Source organism: Phaenicophaeus curvirostris, chromosome 10 (assembly GCF_032191515.1).
Source record: "Phaenicophaeus curvirostris isolate KB17595 chromosome 10, BPBGC_Pcur_1.0, whole genome shotgun sequence".
In the NCBI taxonomy this organism is placed as follows: Eukaryota; Metazoa; Chordata; class Aves; order Cuculiformes; family Cuculidae; genus Phaenicophaeus; species Phaenicophaeus curvirostris.
Window position 1 is genome coordinate 21,857,022 of NC_091401.1, and position 15,725 is coordinate 21,872,746.

The 15,725-nt window shown below is 37.2% G+C and overlaps 1 long non-coding RNA gene across 1 annotated transcript; it reads right to left on the reverse strand.

Moving 5' to 3' along the window:
• Positions 1–5,679: 5,679 nt before the first annotated feature.
• On the reverse strand, positions 5,680–14,321 carry LOC138724701 (uncharacterized). The gene is made up of 3 exons (XR_011338093.1): positions 13,586–14,321; positions 5,892–5,988; positions 5,680–5,798 (listed from the first exon to the last, which is right to left on the reverse strand). It is a non-coding gene; the product is annotated as an uncharacterized lncRNA (long non-coding RNA).
• Positions 14,322–15,725: the final 1,404 nt, after the last annotated feature.

A 15,725-nucleotide genomic window follows, 5' to 3' on the forward strand; every position in this document is an offset into this window, starting at 1 on the left:
AAGACATCGAGAGAAATGGATCTCTTTCTTTGGGTTCTCAGAGATATCATAACCACCTCATATATTGCTGCACTACTTTGCTAATTATAACAGCAGCTTTATATCTCCTTCCTCTTTGGGGAGTTTCTAAACAAGTTCTTAGCTTCTCAGCCAAGGCTTTCTTGCAGTCCAATTTTTCCTGGAGCACTGAAAAAAAAAAAAGAGCAGTCATTTGCTGGAATCATGAGCACCTAATTTGCTGAGTTTAGTGGCAGTAAGCTTGAAGATAATCAATCCTGTTCTTCTCTACATATATGAATGCAATACAGCATGCTGAGTATGGTAAATTATGCTGTTCAAAACAAGATGAAAAATCTTATCAGGTGAAACTGTAGATAAATCTTCACTGGCAGAACATTATGCTTCAGAATACCTCCAGGTTCTTCAAAGATATTTGAAGATATTTGAGCATCTCCCATAGTCAAAATCCAGGTGCAACTGGATAATTACACTGAATTAGGATATGTTTATGTTTTTATCTAGAAAAGTAGTTATATTTGCAGTGCAACCTTCCATATTGCTACCATTCTTCCTCCTCCAAGTACAAGCAGTAATTTGGGCATAACTAAGTTCATATGGAAGTGTTTAACCTTTAAAAAATTCCTAGCACTTTATTGATTCTTTGTTTTCCTCTGTGAACTATTTTTTAATGTTATCTAGTTCTTGCTTTCATTAAATACCTTGTAGCAAAATTTGTCTTCTGTGCAGATTACAAACCTTTTTTTTTTTTTCATTCAGCCATATCCAAACCATCTTGCTTAGATACATCAGTCAGTAGATGCACTTTTCTCAATCAAGTCATAGTTTAGCTCATATCAGGCACCAAGACAGATGATATAAATGTGAGCCGAGCTGGGCGATATAAAACTGTCTAAAATCTTTCTGAGGCTATATAACTTCATAATTCTCCTGAGGTTCACTGAACAGTCATTTCTCTCTTTCTTTCTCCCTCTTGTAGGTGGGTTTAACTGACATGACAAAAACTCATTGCCTGGAAGTAAAAAGGAAAAAAACCTACTGTATATTTTACAGCTAGGTTGTAATTGGAGAACTGCACTTTACTAGACCTGCTGTAAAACCCCTTCATTGACTTCTGAGCAGTGAAATACCTACAGACTTCAATAGAGGAACCATTTCCACACTGTTGACGTTTAGGGCTGTGCTGGATCTGAGGAGGGGAATTGATTCACAACATCTCTCAAATGCCAAAGAGTTATGATTCTTCAAGGCCTGGAAAAGGAAGATTTGGGGCAGTTTGTACCCTCTCTGGTATTAATAGCTTGCTGCATGATGAGACTTCTTCACAGTTGTCCAGAAACCTTTTGGGAAGCCAGAAATGTTCCATATTTTGTTCTCTGCAAGTTCAGGTTTTATACTCTGCTATGAATAGCTATTCTCTGTTCTTATGGAAACAGACAAAGCAACAAGCAATCTTCTTTCCAAAGTTAAAGTCTCTTGGCCAAGTTTTAGGCACCTACAAAGCAATGGCTTCATTTTTCAGTCCATGGTGTTAGTTCCATGTCACAAAATGTAAACTAATTTCTTGAATTCAAGTCCCTGACTTTGAACAATTTTGCATACATCAACATTTCCTACTTTTTTCACTTAATGGGAGTACATACTTTTAGAAATAAAACCTTAAGTAAGCTTTGATTCTGAAGTTTCACATAATCTCTTAAAAGTAGAAAAACAAATTAACAGATTGTGCAGCCTCATCATTTCTTTTCAAGTGCATATGTAAGGTCACAGAATTACAGTAAAGTCATATTAAAATATTGTGGCCAACTGGCCTCTGAACAGAAAAAAAAAAGGAAAAGAAGTAATATTCAGTCTTACTGCACTAATACACCTTCTCATGGCATCTGTAATGCCTGTGCACATCTAAATTGAAGAGTAAAAACTAGAGTAACAATGTTGTGCTCTCTAATTAGAGAATTGTGAATAATGTTGGTAATAAAAATAGTTTCATAAAAGGGTAAGAAAATTTCTTCCCCATAATAAAAAAATGTTTCCATTGGGGTCACATTTAGTTTTTATGGACTGACGAGGAGATCAGTCTCAGTAATATATTATAAACTGACTTTTCCTCTGATCCTGAATTGTCTTCTCCACTCACATACATATTTCTAGCTTGTTAGGGTGGCAGCATGACAGTACAAAGGACTGGGATGTGTGTCTGTGCATTGTAAGGATAACTTTTAGATGCTCTGAGTCAGGATTTTATAATCAGATAGCAGAGCTAAGTAAATGGTTATGTTCTACATCTTTCAAGAAAATAATAAAAGGAAAGTCTGAAGCAGCTCAGGATACAGGGAGAATCTGCAAAGCTCTTTTGAGGTTTTAAAATGTATGATTGGAAATATCTGCTGGGTTTTTGTCTCATGTTCCTCAAAATCTGATCAAATGTTAAAGATGATCTGAATTTACATGGGGAAAAAAGCACATACTTCCGCCATTATCTCCTTTTCTGCTTCCTTATAAATCCAAACTGGATAGCATCCAATTTCTCATTGCAACTGCCTCTGGAAATGAAAGAGAGCCTGAATAGAGGAGGAGATGAGCTGCTTTAAATGCTTTTTCATAGTTCTTCTCACTGCTATGAAAGCTTCATTAAAAGCTGCAGCTTGCTTGTTTTCTAACTCTTCCAAAGTAATAAGCATATAATTGTGCTGAAAACTTGGGAGGAGTGTATGACTGCAAGTCATTATGGCATCATTTTATTTCAGGGTCCTTTTGCCTTTTCTTGGGAGTCAGAAACTTCTGTCATTCACATCTGAAGAAAATTAAGGAGAAATACTGTCTTTTAAAGAGGACATTGAAAATTTGCAATATCGATATGTCTACATAAATTACTTCTTCATGGACTGTTGGCTGTGAGTACGTGTTCTGTAGCATAACAATTTTTTTTTTCTTTTTTTTTTCCTTCTTAACCTACATTCAAAATATGTCAGATACAGTGCTCACTGCTAACATACTCTGAGCCATTCTGCATTTATTTGATTTGTTGAGTAATGATGAAGAAAACTGGTGATGCCAGAATTTATTACAGCCTATTCTAAAAAATTCAGCCACAGTGCTAAGATCCACACATGCTACAAATGATTACATAGGCTTCCTTCTAATATCTACTGTGGTGCAAAACAATCTTGCCTGCAGATGATAATAATTGCTCTTTTGAAACAGCTGGAAGGGATCTCAGACAGCACAGCAAGATGCATGCATTTCATAACACTGAGGACTACAACAATGTTCAGAGCTCTCAAATCACCCTCCAAAATGACTGTCCTTCAATATCGAAAATCCACTTCATGGATTCACCAAATTCAAATCAATCTCTCATTTACTTATGAAATTCCACTGTTGAAGTCATGGGATATACTCTGTATGCATGATGGAAGAAAACAGAGACTTCTGCATTGTTCAAGGCTGAAGCTCTGTATTTTTTCTTTTCTGATTTGCACCACAAATGACAGACTCGAGTATCCCAGTGTTCAAAACCATGTGGAAAGAAAATAGTATTTGCAAGATATTAGATACACCCCCACACCCCCCCCCCCCCCCAAAATGCAAAGGATGATTTTCGGGGTGGACTTACATTAGCTAAATATGCTTAAATGGGAACACAAAGATATTTGGGAAATTGGATGGGGATTCTGTTAAAATGAATGTTTCTCTAGACCACATTTTTTTGTGGAATATGTTTCCTAGCCATATTTCCAGGTTTTCTTTCAGACTGCAACATTAATTATCATATGTAAAGATCACAGCTCCCAAATAGTTATTTTGAATCTCTGATCCATCATTTTGTTTCCAGTTTGCTTCTGGAATCCCAATGAAAAATCCCTTCTAGTTTATTATTAAACAGAACAGATTCATATTTCAAAAAAACAAAACTATGAATTTTAAATGGTTGGTTCCACAGAATCTTGATAGCATCAGTTTTCAAGCTTTCTCGAAGTTAGCTCCACACCATCATTCAGAAACAAGAAAGTATATTTACATTTGTTGATTTTCTTTCACCAGTTGAGGAAAATAAATGGATAGTCCATAATAATAAAAGTAAAACCCAGAGTGAGTCTAACCATATCTCCTGCTCTCACTGAACCAGAAGAAATATCCTCTCACATTAAATAAAAATGGGTAAAGATGGTGGTAAGTAATTGATTTACTTCATACTTCTCTTTTTTTATCAATAAAAATCTTGCCACGCAAAAACTGGCTTTAGGATTTTCTCTGATTGAGGGGCTTTCCTGGTAGAAAGAAATGAATATTCACAGCAAGTGAAACAATAACTTTTATGCCACAGGCCTTACCCTAATCCATAGAAAAATGTACACAGAAGCCAAATCTCATTATAGAATCGAGAATGAAGGGTCTTCCCAGAAGAAAATCTTGAGCTGCTCCTTCCCATCCCCTTTTTTTTAATTTCTTAATGCCAAATTTTTAAACAAGAAATGCCCTAAGAAGTGTAAGTACTTGAAGTTCTAGAAGGAATCCCAAGTTTATGACATAGTCCAGTCAATCAAAAAACTTCCCATCTGTTAAAGCCAACATAGCTGGGTAGGGAGTTTTGAAATGGACTCTTAAACACAGATGTGGCTCATTTTAAAAAATAAAAATATAGGCTGCAGTTGTCTTCCTTTTGTGCTTCATTTCAAAATCCAGAGAGGAAAAGAGTTAAATGTTTGCTTTGCTGTCTGTGTGCCATAATACATGAGTTTTAACCAAAAACTTCAAATATTTTCAGGTAGACTACTCTCTATATACTCCCAGAAGCAATTAACATTGTCTGGTTTTGTAAATGCATTCTGCCCATGCCTGTTTGTCATGTGAACTATACAAATATTATTTTCAGGGTTTCTGGTAAAGCTGTGATTGCTTTTCCTTGAGTCACAGAACTGACTAGGCAAGGTGAGCTTATGACTTGGTTAGGCATTGCCTTTTTTAGCTGGGACATTTTCTTAATAAGCACTGTTGGGGACTGAACTGGGTAAGTCCTTCTCTTACCACTAAATAAGGGAAGAGGGAAGAAGGACGGTCCAACCGGGAATGGCTAATGTGTTTTTGTTCCCTTTCCTAGACAAAATTTCATGAAGAACCTTGAAGTATGACCTCTTGGCAATTTTTTTTTTCTGCATTCCCTCATGATTGACCTATAAATAGAGGGACAGAGTTGGCTATTAGAAATAGAAAAAATGAAATAGGATAATTGTGGAATTTTACTGAGAACCAAATATCAATTAAAAAATATGACACACTATCATAAGCCTATAAACATCCTTTTTTAATATATTTTCCGTTATCGATAGCAATTTGCAAGTTGCTTTTTTTGCCAGTTGCAATAGAGGAGAATCAGATGCTGAAGAATTACTTAGGCTTTATCCTTAAATATTTATTAGTACAAGATGCAACATACCACAATGTTCTTGCTTTGTGTCACATTCGATTCATTTATGTAGGTACAACCTGTAGGCAGCTGTTAAACCTAAAAACAAATCAGTCAAAGGACTGAGAGGCACTAGTGCAAACCAGCCCATGCCAATTATATGCACAGCTTTCTAAAGAAGCTGGTACATTTTTGCTCTGTGCTTTGCATTTTTACCATGTTTCATAGCCTTAGCAGCTTGCAGTGTAGGGATTTAATGTGGCTACATGTCACTTTAAGTGTTTGAGATGCTTTATATTTATATTTATGTAATGTTGGTGTTTCCGAGGTATGTGAGCAGAAGCTTTTTCATTCCATTTATTGCCTTGCAAGTCTATAAGAAGTAGGCAACAATATAAGTTAGTATTTCAATGAGAGGGAGAAAGAAATCTGATAGGATAGAGCTGTATAGAAGACCAGAATTTACAGGTGTCCTCAGGCCCAGATAAGGTCTTAACCCTTTCAATATTCTCATAACCCTTTCTGTAATGACTTTGGCATCCATTATTTCAATATAACAAACACTGAAAAAAGAAAATCAAGTGCTTCAAATCCCTCTTCTTAACTGATGGACTTGTCACTTGTCGCCCATTTTCAGGATTATTGAAGGAAAATTTAAATTATTCTGTCCAGTATTTTTCTCTTACAAAGCTGTTGCATTCTGGGATTTGTAGGAGCCCTTGCTTAACAGTGTAGAAGGCAAAACCAACATCTGACACTAAGACTAATATGATGAAATCATTGTCTGGGTAAAGAAAAGCCATGTGGTACCTCCACCAGTGAGATTTTAATACTCAGCAATTTTAAATTTATTTAAAATATATTTTAAATATATTTTTAAAAATTTATTTAAAAAATAAATGGAGTTGATTAAGTTAAACCAGGGGCAATTCAGCCACCAGCTCTTGTAGAGCCAAGTAAGGAGAGGATATAATTCAGCAGGAGGGCACTGCTCCTTCGTTAGCAATGAACTCCTCCAAGCTCGGAAACAGCTGCCATGGTGGTAATGAGGAGACCCATATCTACAGGGCACTCTCTGAGCAGTGCCTTGTCCACAGGTCCAGCTTCCAGATGGTGTGTCTCAGCCTCAGGACCTAAAAGCCTACACTGGAGATGAGGGGAAGTTAGACAGTCCTACGAGCTGTCAAGTAGAGAAAGTGTCCCCAGGAGATGACTGGCAGTTTAGCAGAGCAGACGAGACAGTATAAATGTAAAAATGGAGACAAACTGAGCAGATGCAGGGAAGCCAACTCATCATTTTTCTCTTGTGAAATATCTGTGCTCTAGTTCCAATTAGCTAGGAGAGGCACAAATCATCATTTCAATTCAGACTTCCAGGTCTGGGGAAAGAGCTGTGCCAAAGATTAAGGAAGGTATCTTACAAAGAATATGTAAAAAGAAAAGAGCATCTTTACAGCAGACCTGCAGGTGGTACAAACTACCCTGTTACATTTACCAATGCTTTCATTCAAAGATAGCAAATTGCTAGTTGTGTCTGCATAGTTTCCACAGTTTCCAATTAGCCTTTAGCATTACCACTTGGCCCAGGGCTTCACTTTAGTGCAAGCTGTCTGAGCAACAACATCAGATGTGTTTGGAGACCCATGCATCCAGCTGCCTTGCCCAAGTCTGCACTTTGCTCTTTTCCTGTTTGCACTTGGCTCAATGGACAATCTACTCAGCACTGACAATGCCAAACATTATGCTGAGCATGCAAGTGAGTAACTGAAGTGCTAACTGCCCTCTAGTGCCTCTCCAGAATTCCTCCATGAATGCTGAAAGAAAAAGAAAATACCTATTCATGGGCATGTGGATATATGAGAATGCTTGGCCAGTGATACCATTTTTAAAGGTTATTTCTCTAAGAGATGTAATGCCACCAGTTACTCGTACACAATGTGTGCTAAATACCTACTAAAATGTTCATGGGCTCAAAAACTCTGGTTCTGGCCACCCCGAAGCATCCAAAGTCAATCTTAACCACTGAGGTCTATATTATTCCTTCTATTTGCAAACATGCAGTTCTTGGGGAAGGAGGTGGATGCATGTAACCAGTAAAACACCATCAGGACACCTCTTCAGTCCTCTTTCATGTCTCAGTCCAATACAGTCCAATCTAATGCTTTTTTCTGCATAAAGGAAGTCCTTTTTAACTGTAGTTAGCCTCATATTCCAGATAACATTAGCTGAGCACCTCTTTTCTTCGTTTATTAAGAGACTAGAGCCCCTGTCCAAGATTTTGTCCTTAGATGCAGGAGGCTTGATTCCAGTATGTGATTCCCTGTCTCTCTTGTGTGCCCTGTGTGGGACAATTTCCAAGCTGCAGTGATTCCAGGATTTACCTTTTGCAACGGCAAATGAAATCTGTGTTCAGAAACTAGGCACTTCCAGGATCCCTCTGCTGCAGGGGTGGCTGTGTATGCTGGAATTTCTGTATGCAGCGACACACCCTGTTACGGAAAAAGTACCTAAAACAAAGTACAGAGTAAAGCAAGCTGGGATTTAGTGATTTTCTGATGACTGTTTTGTACCCAGGCAGAGGTCATTGCACGGAGTCTTGTGGTCGTTATAAATGCAGGAGACTGGAAATGTATGGAAAGTGCCAGGAGAAACAGCAAAACAGGAGTTAAAAGAATTAGATATTTTAATTGCTACAGAAGATGGAGGCCAAAAGATACAAAGACAAGTTGACGAGAATATGAAGAACAGAACCGAAAACATAAAATAATGAGGCCAAATATCCTGGCCAACATCAGTTTCTAAAGCATATAAAAGATACATCCAGGATTCGTTTACTGTCTTCACTCAAGAAGAGATAAAGTGAGGATGTCAGCAATGTCCCTTGTCCGCTGTCACACACAAGTGACTCTGACCAGACCACTTGGGTGCACACACATCTTGGTGCTTAAGAGTATGAGAGGATAAGACTGAGCAGATCAAACCAACTGTTTGAGGAATCTGGCTAAATCCTTCCCCCTTTTAACATTTTACATTTCTATACTGCATATTGTTACACTGGTCTCCTAGAGCTGTGCTACTTCTAGCTGGCTCTCCTTGTATTGCAGCTTAGTTAGGAAACGTGCTTTCTTTTTTAATTGGTACATTTGAAAGATTTTCAGCTAAATTAATCTTTAAAAGAAAAAATACCTTTGCACATTTGAACTTCTTCATGAGGGAGAGGAGGAGACATAAAGCTCAAGGCAGTGCTGATCACAGTTCTCCCCAGAAAAATCAGAATATAAGCAAAAGCAATGACTGCAACAGAGATCACAAAAGCAGTTTTAATTTAATAAGATAGGATATTTTTGGTGTCACAGATATTTTTCATTTGCAACCTATGATTTTTGCTTGGATTGACAGGGCCACATTATATGAATTGTCTGTATTTTTATATGCTTTTAGAAAATTACAAAAGCAGTTTATGGATTGGCTTAAAATAAAATCCATATGCCATATGAGTTCATAAGTTCATAATCTCCATACATTCAATTATAATGCCCTCTTCGACTTCTGCTTTATAATATCACTAATACATCGTAATTGTTTTATTTTGCTTAGTCTTCAGAGCTGATGTTGAACAGCTTAAACCTTTACTGAATTATTGCAAAAGAGAGAGCACCTAAACTTCACTATATGTGAAGTGATTTTTATACGTCCATGAAGACTTTAACATTTGGTGACAAGCCTACATTTATTCTTCAGCATTCAATGTTTTTAAAAGACAAGTCTGATGAAAAGAAATGTCACTGAAGACTGCATTATCCAATGTATACATTTGGTAAAAGAAATCTGTGCATGCTTTTCAACAAGAAAGTAAATGCTTTTTTTACCTAGTTTCTAATTTTTTAGTTAAACCTGTAGAGGGGTTTGAGAAGAGTATGTTCATGTGACTGGGATTTGAAGAGGTTGCAAATTGGAAATCAGCTTTCCGATGATGAGGCATACAGAATAAATGGAAGGTTTGTTGGAGGGAAAAGAAGACTTTGCAAATTGTTGTGTCAGCTGGGTAGATATCTTACTAGGAACTTTTCTCTACTTTTAGACTATCTACTGGGGAGCTGAAAAGGAAAGGAATAGGAGGTTATTTGCCTCAACTGAGAATATCTTACAACAGTTGCCAGTATAATAATGGGTAGAAGAATGGTCTTATCAGGGAACAAGGATATATAATTGTCAAAATTACTTTGTGGTAACCCAGCCAAGGCAACTGATAGGTTTAAATAGCTGATATTCAAGGCTTCTGGAGTTTTATAGGTATTAGCAAATAAAAAGCTGTAATTTTCCTTGAAAATGAATGACAGTTCCTCTGACTGAGCCTGCCTGATTTTTATTTTCTTTAACAAGATCCTTCAGTCACTGGACTTCTGTATTAGCTTTTCTTCAATGTGGGCTTTTTCTCTAACTAAAGCTGCTATTTTGAAGAAAAGGTAAAGCTCTTCCACTTCTCCATCTCAGACTGAAAGATTTGGCTGCTTACTATCTTGTTCTCTTATTCCTCCTTGACTTTTACAAATTATGTTTTGTTGTATGATGACAGTTTGGCAACTATTCCTGTGCAAGGAGAAGGTTACTATGTTAAATAGCTCTTCTACTCACTCTAGAGTAAGAGTTTCAGTAGCAGGGGTCTTCCAAAGTAGAGTCTCTAATAAGCTTGGCTTTTAAGTGGGGTTTCTATTAAACAGACCTTAATCTTTATCCAGACCTTTTTAGAACAGAGAATACAGGAATTATATGACTAGCATGAAGACTTCTTTTCTATATAATTTGAATCTGTGGATGTAGTGGGGACTAACCAGAGGAATCATGTTCAACTAAATGCTTCCTCAGAGGGAGCAATGTGGTCACCAAAGGGTCAAAGCTTGTCCTAGTAAATAGACAGATAGGATGCATGATGCAAGACACAGTTTTCATTGATAATAGTTAGCTGGCGTCTTTAGGACATATGAAGGATGTGCACATGAAGGATGCCTCAGATCATGGAAGACCTTGAAACAGTAGTTCTTATTACGCAGTAGCAACAGAATTAGGGAAGGGTTATTTTCCTTTACTTTGCTAGCTTCACAGAATCACAAAATCATAGAATAGTTTGGGTCAGAAGGAACCATAAAAGGTCATCTAGTCTAACCCTTCTGCACTAAACAGGGACATCTTCAACTACATAAGGTTGCCCAGAGCCCATCCAGCCTGACCTTGAATATTTCCAGGGATGGGGCTTCTACCACCTCTCTAGGCAATCCATTCCAGTGTTTCACCATTCTCATTGTAAAAAATATCATCCTTATATCTAGTCTAAATCTAACTTCTTTTAGTTTAAAATCATTACCTTTTGTCCTATCACAAAAGGTCCTAGAGGATTCTTGAGTAGAAGTTTAGAGGATGGGTCATATTTTAAAAAAATTTTAATTATATCTGAATTACATTAGTTGAGTCTGTACATATACTATCTCGTGGCTTTGTCTTTCTACCTCTGCAATAATAATCTCTCTAGAAAGCAGAGAAAGAAGCCATGCAACTTTTTGGATGTTGATGGTATATTTATCTATTTATTACCTTGATAAAGCAACTATGGTATGTGATAAATTTCTCATTCATCTTACGGTGCTTTAATGCTTTATTTTCCCCAAACTTCCTACATGTTGCTCTTGAGAGGTCATTAAATGATTTTTCAGGAAACTGCAATAATTTTTATGGTTGTCATGTTCATACATATAGATAAACTGACTAGCTAATCTGCTCTTTCTAAATTAAACTGAATGGGAGGGGTAGGATGGGAAGAGGTTCACCAGTAACACAAAAAGAGAAATTAAATAGGAGTAGGTAATTTTTTGGTAGAGTATACTTTATGGGAGCTTGGCTACACGAGAGTTTTCCTACACTGAGCTGGGTTTGAAAAGAAAATCTACTCACTTTCATTGAACTTGAATTATCTGCTGAGCTATGGGAAGACTCATTCTCTTGAGTGTGTTTGATTACATATTTCAGGTGATGTATGCATGTGCACCAGCAGTTTGTGGTCTTGACCTTATAGAACATACTAATTATTATAGATATCCCTTTTCCTGTTGTCTTTGGCAAACAAATTGCTATCATCATTTTCAGAGTTTATGAAATACCCTGCAAATAGAACATCTGCTTTTGATTAAACACATGCAGAGAGATTTCAACACATACCCATTAATCAAACTAAACTTCTCTTTTCACCTCTTTTATTTAGTCAAAAAACTGTTATAAAGATCTGCTTTTTCTTCTGTATAGAAATAGCTAAACATTGGGGGAAGGAGAATGCAGCTGGGGAAGGATGTGGAAACATTAAAAGCTTTTTTCATTATCTATTCCCTCACTTGTACAATTCATTTTGGTCTAATTTTCAAAATGAGTGACCAGGTATTTGAGATAACACATCTAGGGCTGAATACCTTGAAAACTAACTCTTCTAGAGGTTCATCACTGACAGCATTATGAAGCTCATTGTTGAGAAAAGAACTATGTACTGCCTGCAGCGGAAACTGCAAAGCTGATTTGCGAAGAATCATATGAGGGAAGATGTGAAGGAACTTTTTCTCTCTGCAGTTGTTTTCAGTTCTGCTAGAATTAGCTGAAGAGTCAAAGTTGACAATGTCTTAAGTACGAAAGTGATAGAACAGCCTAAAATGTAGGGTCAAATTGTGCTAATCGGGTAACAATTAATTTTGAGTGACCTCTAGTGGTGCTTTCCTACAGTTTACCTTCAAACAGTTAACTGGGATCCCTAAGAGTAATTGAAGATGAGGCTCTACTTTTAATTGTGCTTCTGCATTAACACAGTAAATAGTCTGTAGCTAAATGGGAGGCCATATCATAGGATTGTTTTTCTAGGAAGAGTTCTAATAATTTGGTAAAGAAAATCAAAGTGTTATTTATTTATACCTTTCTGCTAATATCACTTATTATTACATCAGATAGAGGAGTTACACAAGAACCCAGTCCTCATTATGAGGTTTCACTGCATGAAAAAGGATGAGTATGCCTGTGCAGCAGTAGGAAGATATGATTTTTACCAAATGCAAGTACACTGGTTTTAGTTTTAACCAAACCTGTATGGGCAATCACATCCATGATGATGATTAAATCCATCTCCCATGATATTTCTACCTGTAGTTGCTACAACAAAGCTAAAGTGCGACTGCAGTCGTGGCTGTAGACGCAGCTTGCAATCATGCGTGGGATGCAGCCCTGCAGGCTGAAAGTTGAAGATCAGAAGAGTAATGCTGTGCCTAGCAAGAAGTGAGGGATTTGCCATCTTTGAATGAGGCGTTAAAACTTTAACAGCTATTTGGGGTTTCCAGGTGATATAAGACTACTTTTATTACCCTAACGTTTGAGATTGCACTATCTATCCATGGGTCAGCTGTGAGGGCTTTGCAGTGATTGCATTTACCATATTCCCTATCTGATGGGAAAATAAGACAGTTATTAACTAACTGGCTATCCAGGTGCAGAAACCTGTGTGAATATCAGTGGATCTGTTTCTTTTCTGAGTCTCTGTCTCAGCACTCTCATACACTTGGGATTATTCCATTGGTATGTGTGCAATCCAAATGTATAATTCCAAAAACATAACTGGTATCCAGAGATGTGCCAAAGGGTCACCTTGAGGTCACTTCTTCTGATGAGAGATAAGACCAAGTCCCTGACTACTTATGATTGCAAAAAAATTCCATGAGGTGTTTTATAAAAGTGGGAGATTGATCCCAGGAATCCAGATTAAAAGGGTCAAGTCTCGCTCTCCAGTGAAATGCACATACGCATATTAATAGTTCTGCATCTCAAAGTGGTGTTAAGAGAAGCTGCAGACAGACAGTTCGCTCCTGTGGCCACGTTTGCTCTCCCATTAGACTGCCTGGAATTTTTACAAGCCAGCAGCTTCCCTGAAGAATAACCTGTTCCTTAAAGAAGAGGCAAGTAGATATTAAATCACAGGAAGGTCCAAGTATTTGCTCAAGACAATATTGTGCAAGGATGGAGATGATGGCAGTGATCTGATGCTTGGGCTTACTGTGTGGCCGTATCTAATTACTGGAGGTGAGGCTGTATACCAACTGCAAGTTTCAGTTAAATGAGGCACTTTTCCTAAGCTCTTACCTTGGGGTGAATTTTCAAGCACCTCCCATGCAGAAATGCTCCGTGCGTGTTCTGTAGAAGTAAGGGGCAGTAAAGCATGTCTCATGTGGGCCGAGGACTTCAAAATCAACAAGCAAGTAATCATAGACTGTAAAGATTTACTGTCTTCAGAATTACAATCCCACACACCCATGAAAAGTCACAGTAAAATATATGAGTTTGTTCTGATGTACAGATTTGCAGAATTTAAATTTGCACAGGTACTGATGCTGGCTTCCAAATACATAAATAAATATTCAAATGCCTTCCTCAAAATGCACCAGACCTGTACAATAACTTGTGACCTGTCATTGTGATGTTAATTTTTATGAATGGTCTTGAATTATTGTCGTACATAGAAAAGTCACTTTTTATTTGCATTCCCTGTATGCAGCAGCTTTTGATCAAGATTTTCGATTTTAGCTGACTGATAGTTACCTTCACTATGAAAATTTAAGTCCAAAGATACTGCTAGAATATATGACATAATTATTTTACCTAATAGAAAAACATTCATTTTGATAGCAGTCTTAAATTACTGCTGCCTTAAAGGCAAATGCTTCAGTATATTAAGGATGTGAAAACTGGCTGATTAGTGGTGTAAATCTTGAGCAGAGAGGGCAAGAAAAGCTTACATTTGGTCCATTATTTAATTCATCATTGAGCATCATGCAAATATTTAATCCTCTCTTTATTTTTTTTTTCCATGCAAACATGTCATTCTTGTCTTATAGGCTGAATTTGTTTCTCAATTAAAAAACTTTTAGCTCTTTCATTTCTTGAATAACAGAGATACCCAATAGTGCTCCATTGGATGCACTATTGCATCCAATGACGTAGGAAGTTTTACTAAATATCAAAAAATTGGTATTTTTAAACTTTTTAAGGTTAATGTGTTTCTATAAATCTGGCTCCATAGGGTAAGAGGCTACAGCAATTTATTTTAAAAATACACCTATTAATTATCAATTATTTCATACTAATAGTCATGTTTGGTTTTAGTGTCAGTGGGAGATCTCTATTATTAACTCACGTGGCCCTAGGACAAAGTTGTGATCCTTTCAAAACACACAGGAGAAAAAAAATAATTTCTCCATGGCTTTATGGGAATATAAAAGTAAGTAATTTGATCCCTTCATCTAGAAGCTTACCACTCCAAAAAGACTTTTAAATCTATTTTACTTACAGCCAATGGTTAACTTCAGAGTGACACATGAGTTTGCACTTGATCAATTTTGTGGCAATCTGCTCCTTCTTTGCCCTCTACACCAGAGTGAGAGAAACACAGTTGAACGCAGGAGCTGATGGAAACTCTTGAAATGAAATTTCATTTTTCAGAGCAAGGCAGGACAGCTCTGAGGGACGGATTTGCTTGTCAAAGGAGAGTAGGGTCCTCTTCAGTGGTACTGACTCCAGGGAGAAATAGGCATGAAGAACTTAGGCAATAGCTCACCTTTAAAAAAAAAAAAGACAGAAAATAAGCTAGAAAGGACTGTTTTGTCTTCCAGGCTGCAGGAAACTTCTACAAAAGCATGAAAAGATAGAAAATTTACTTGTACAACACATTTGGGCTAGCACTGCCTTTGCAGTGTGATGGACCTGCATTTCAGGGAACAAATGAGACCTTCTAGGAGAAGATTGTGTCCAGAAGCAAAAATGCCATGGACTTTCTAAACAATTACATGCAGTTACTGACCATAGTCCCCACCCCACCAGGTACTGGGACTGAGCTAAATGAGCAGTCAGGCCTCCCTGCCTGCAAATTCTTTCCTCTGGGGATGAAGCCAATTAAAAGCAGTTATGTTTTCTGTTCATCCCTTGGAACACGTCTTCCTTATCAGCATAAATCAGAAGCGATCACAGACATGGCATATTAAAAGTTATATTAGAGTACAACTTTTTAGTGTCCTAATCCCCTGCTACTTGGGTGAGGAAGAAAAAGTTGAAAAAGAGGTAAAAAAGGAAATCCAGCAATAGATTCAGGGACTGAAAAGCTGTTCTGACTCGTAAGTGTGTTTGTTTACTGGTTTTAGGGGAAATACATAATCTGAATCTCTTGGTTTTGCTTGGGTTATGATTTAAGCTTGCAATGGTATGGTGGGCTCAGCTGAAACTTTGTTTT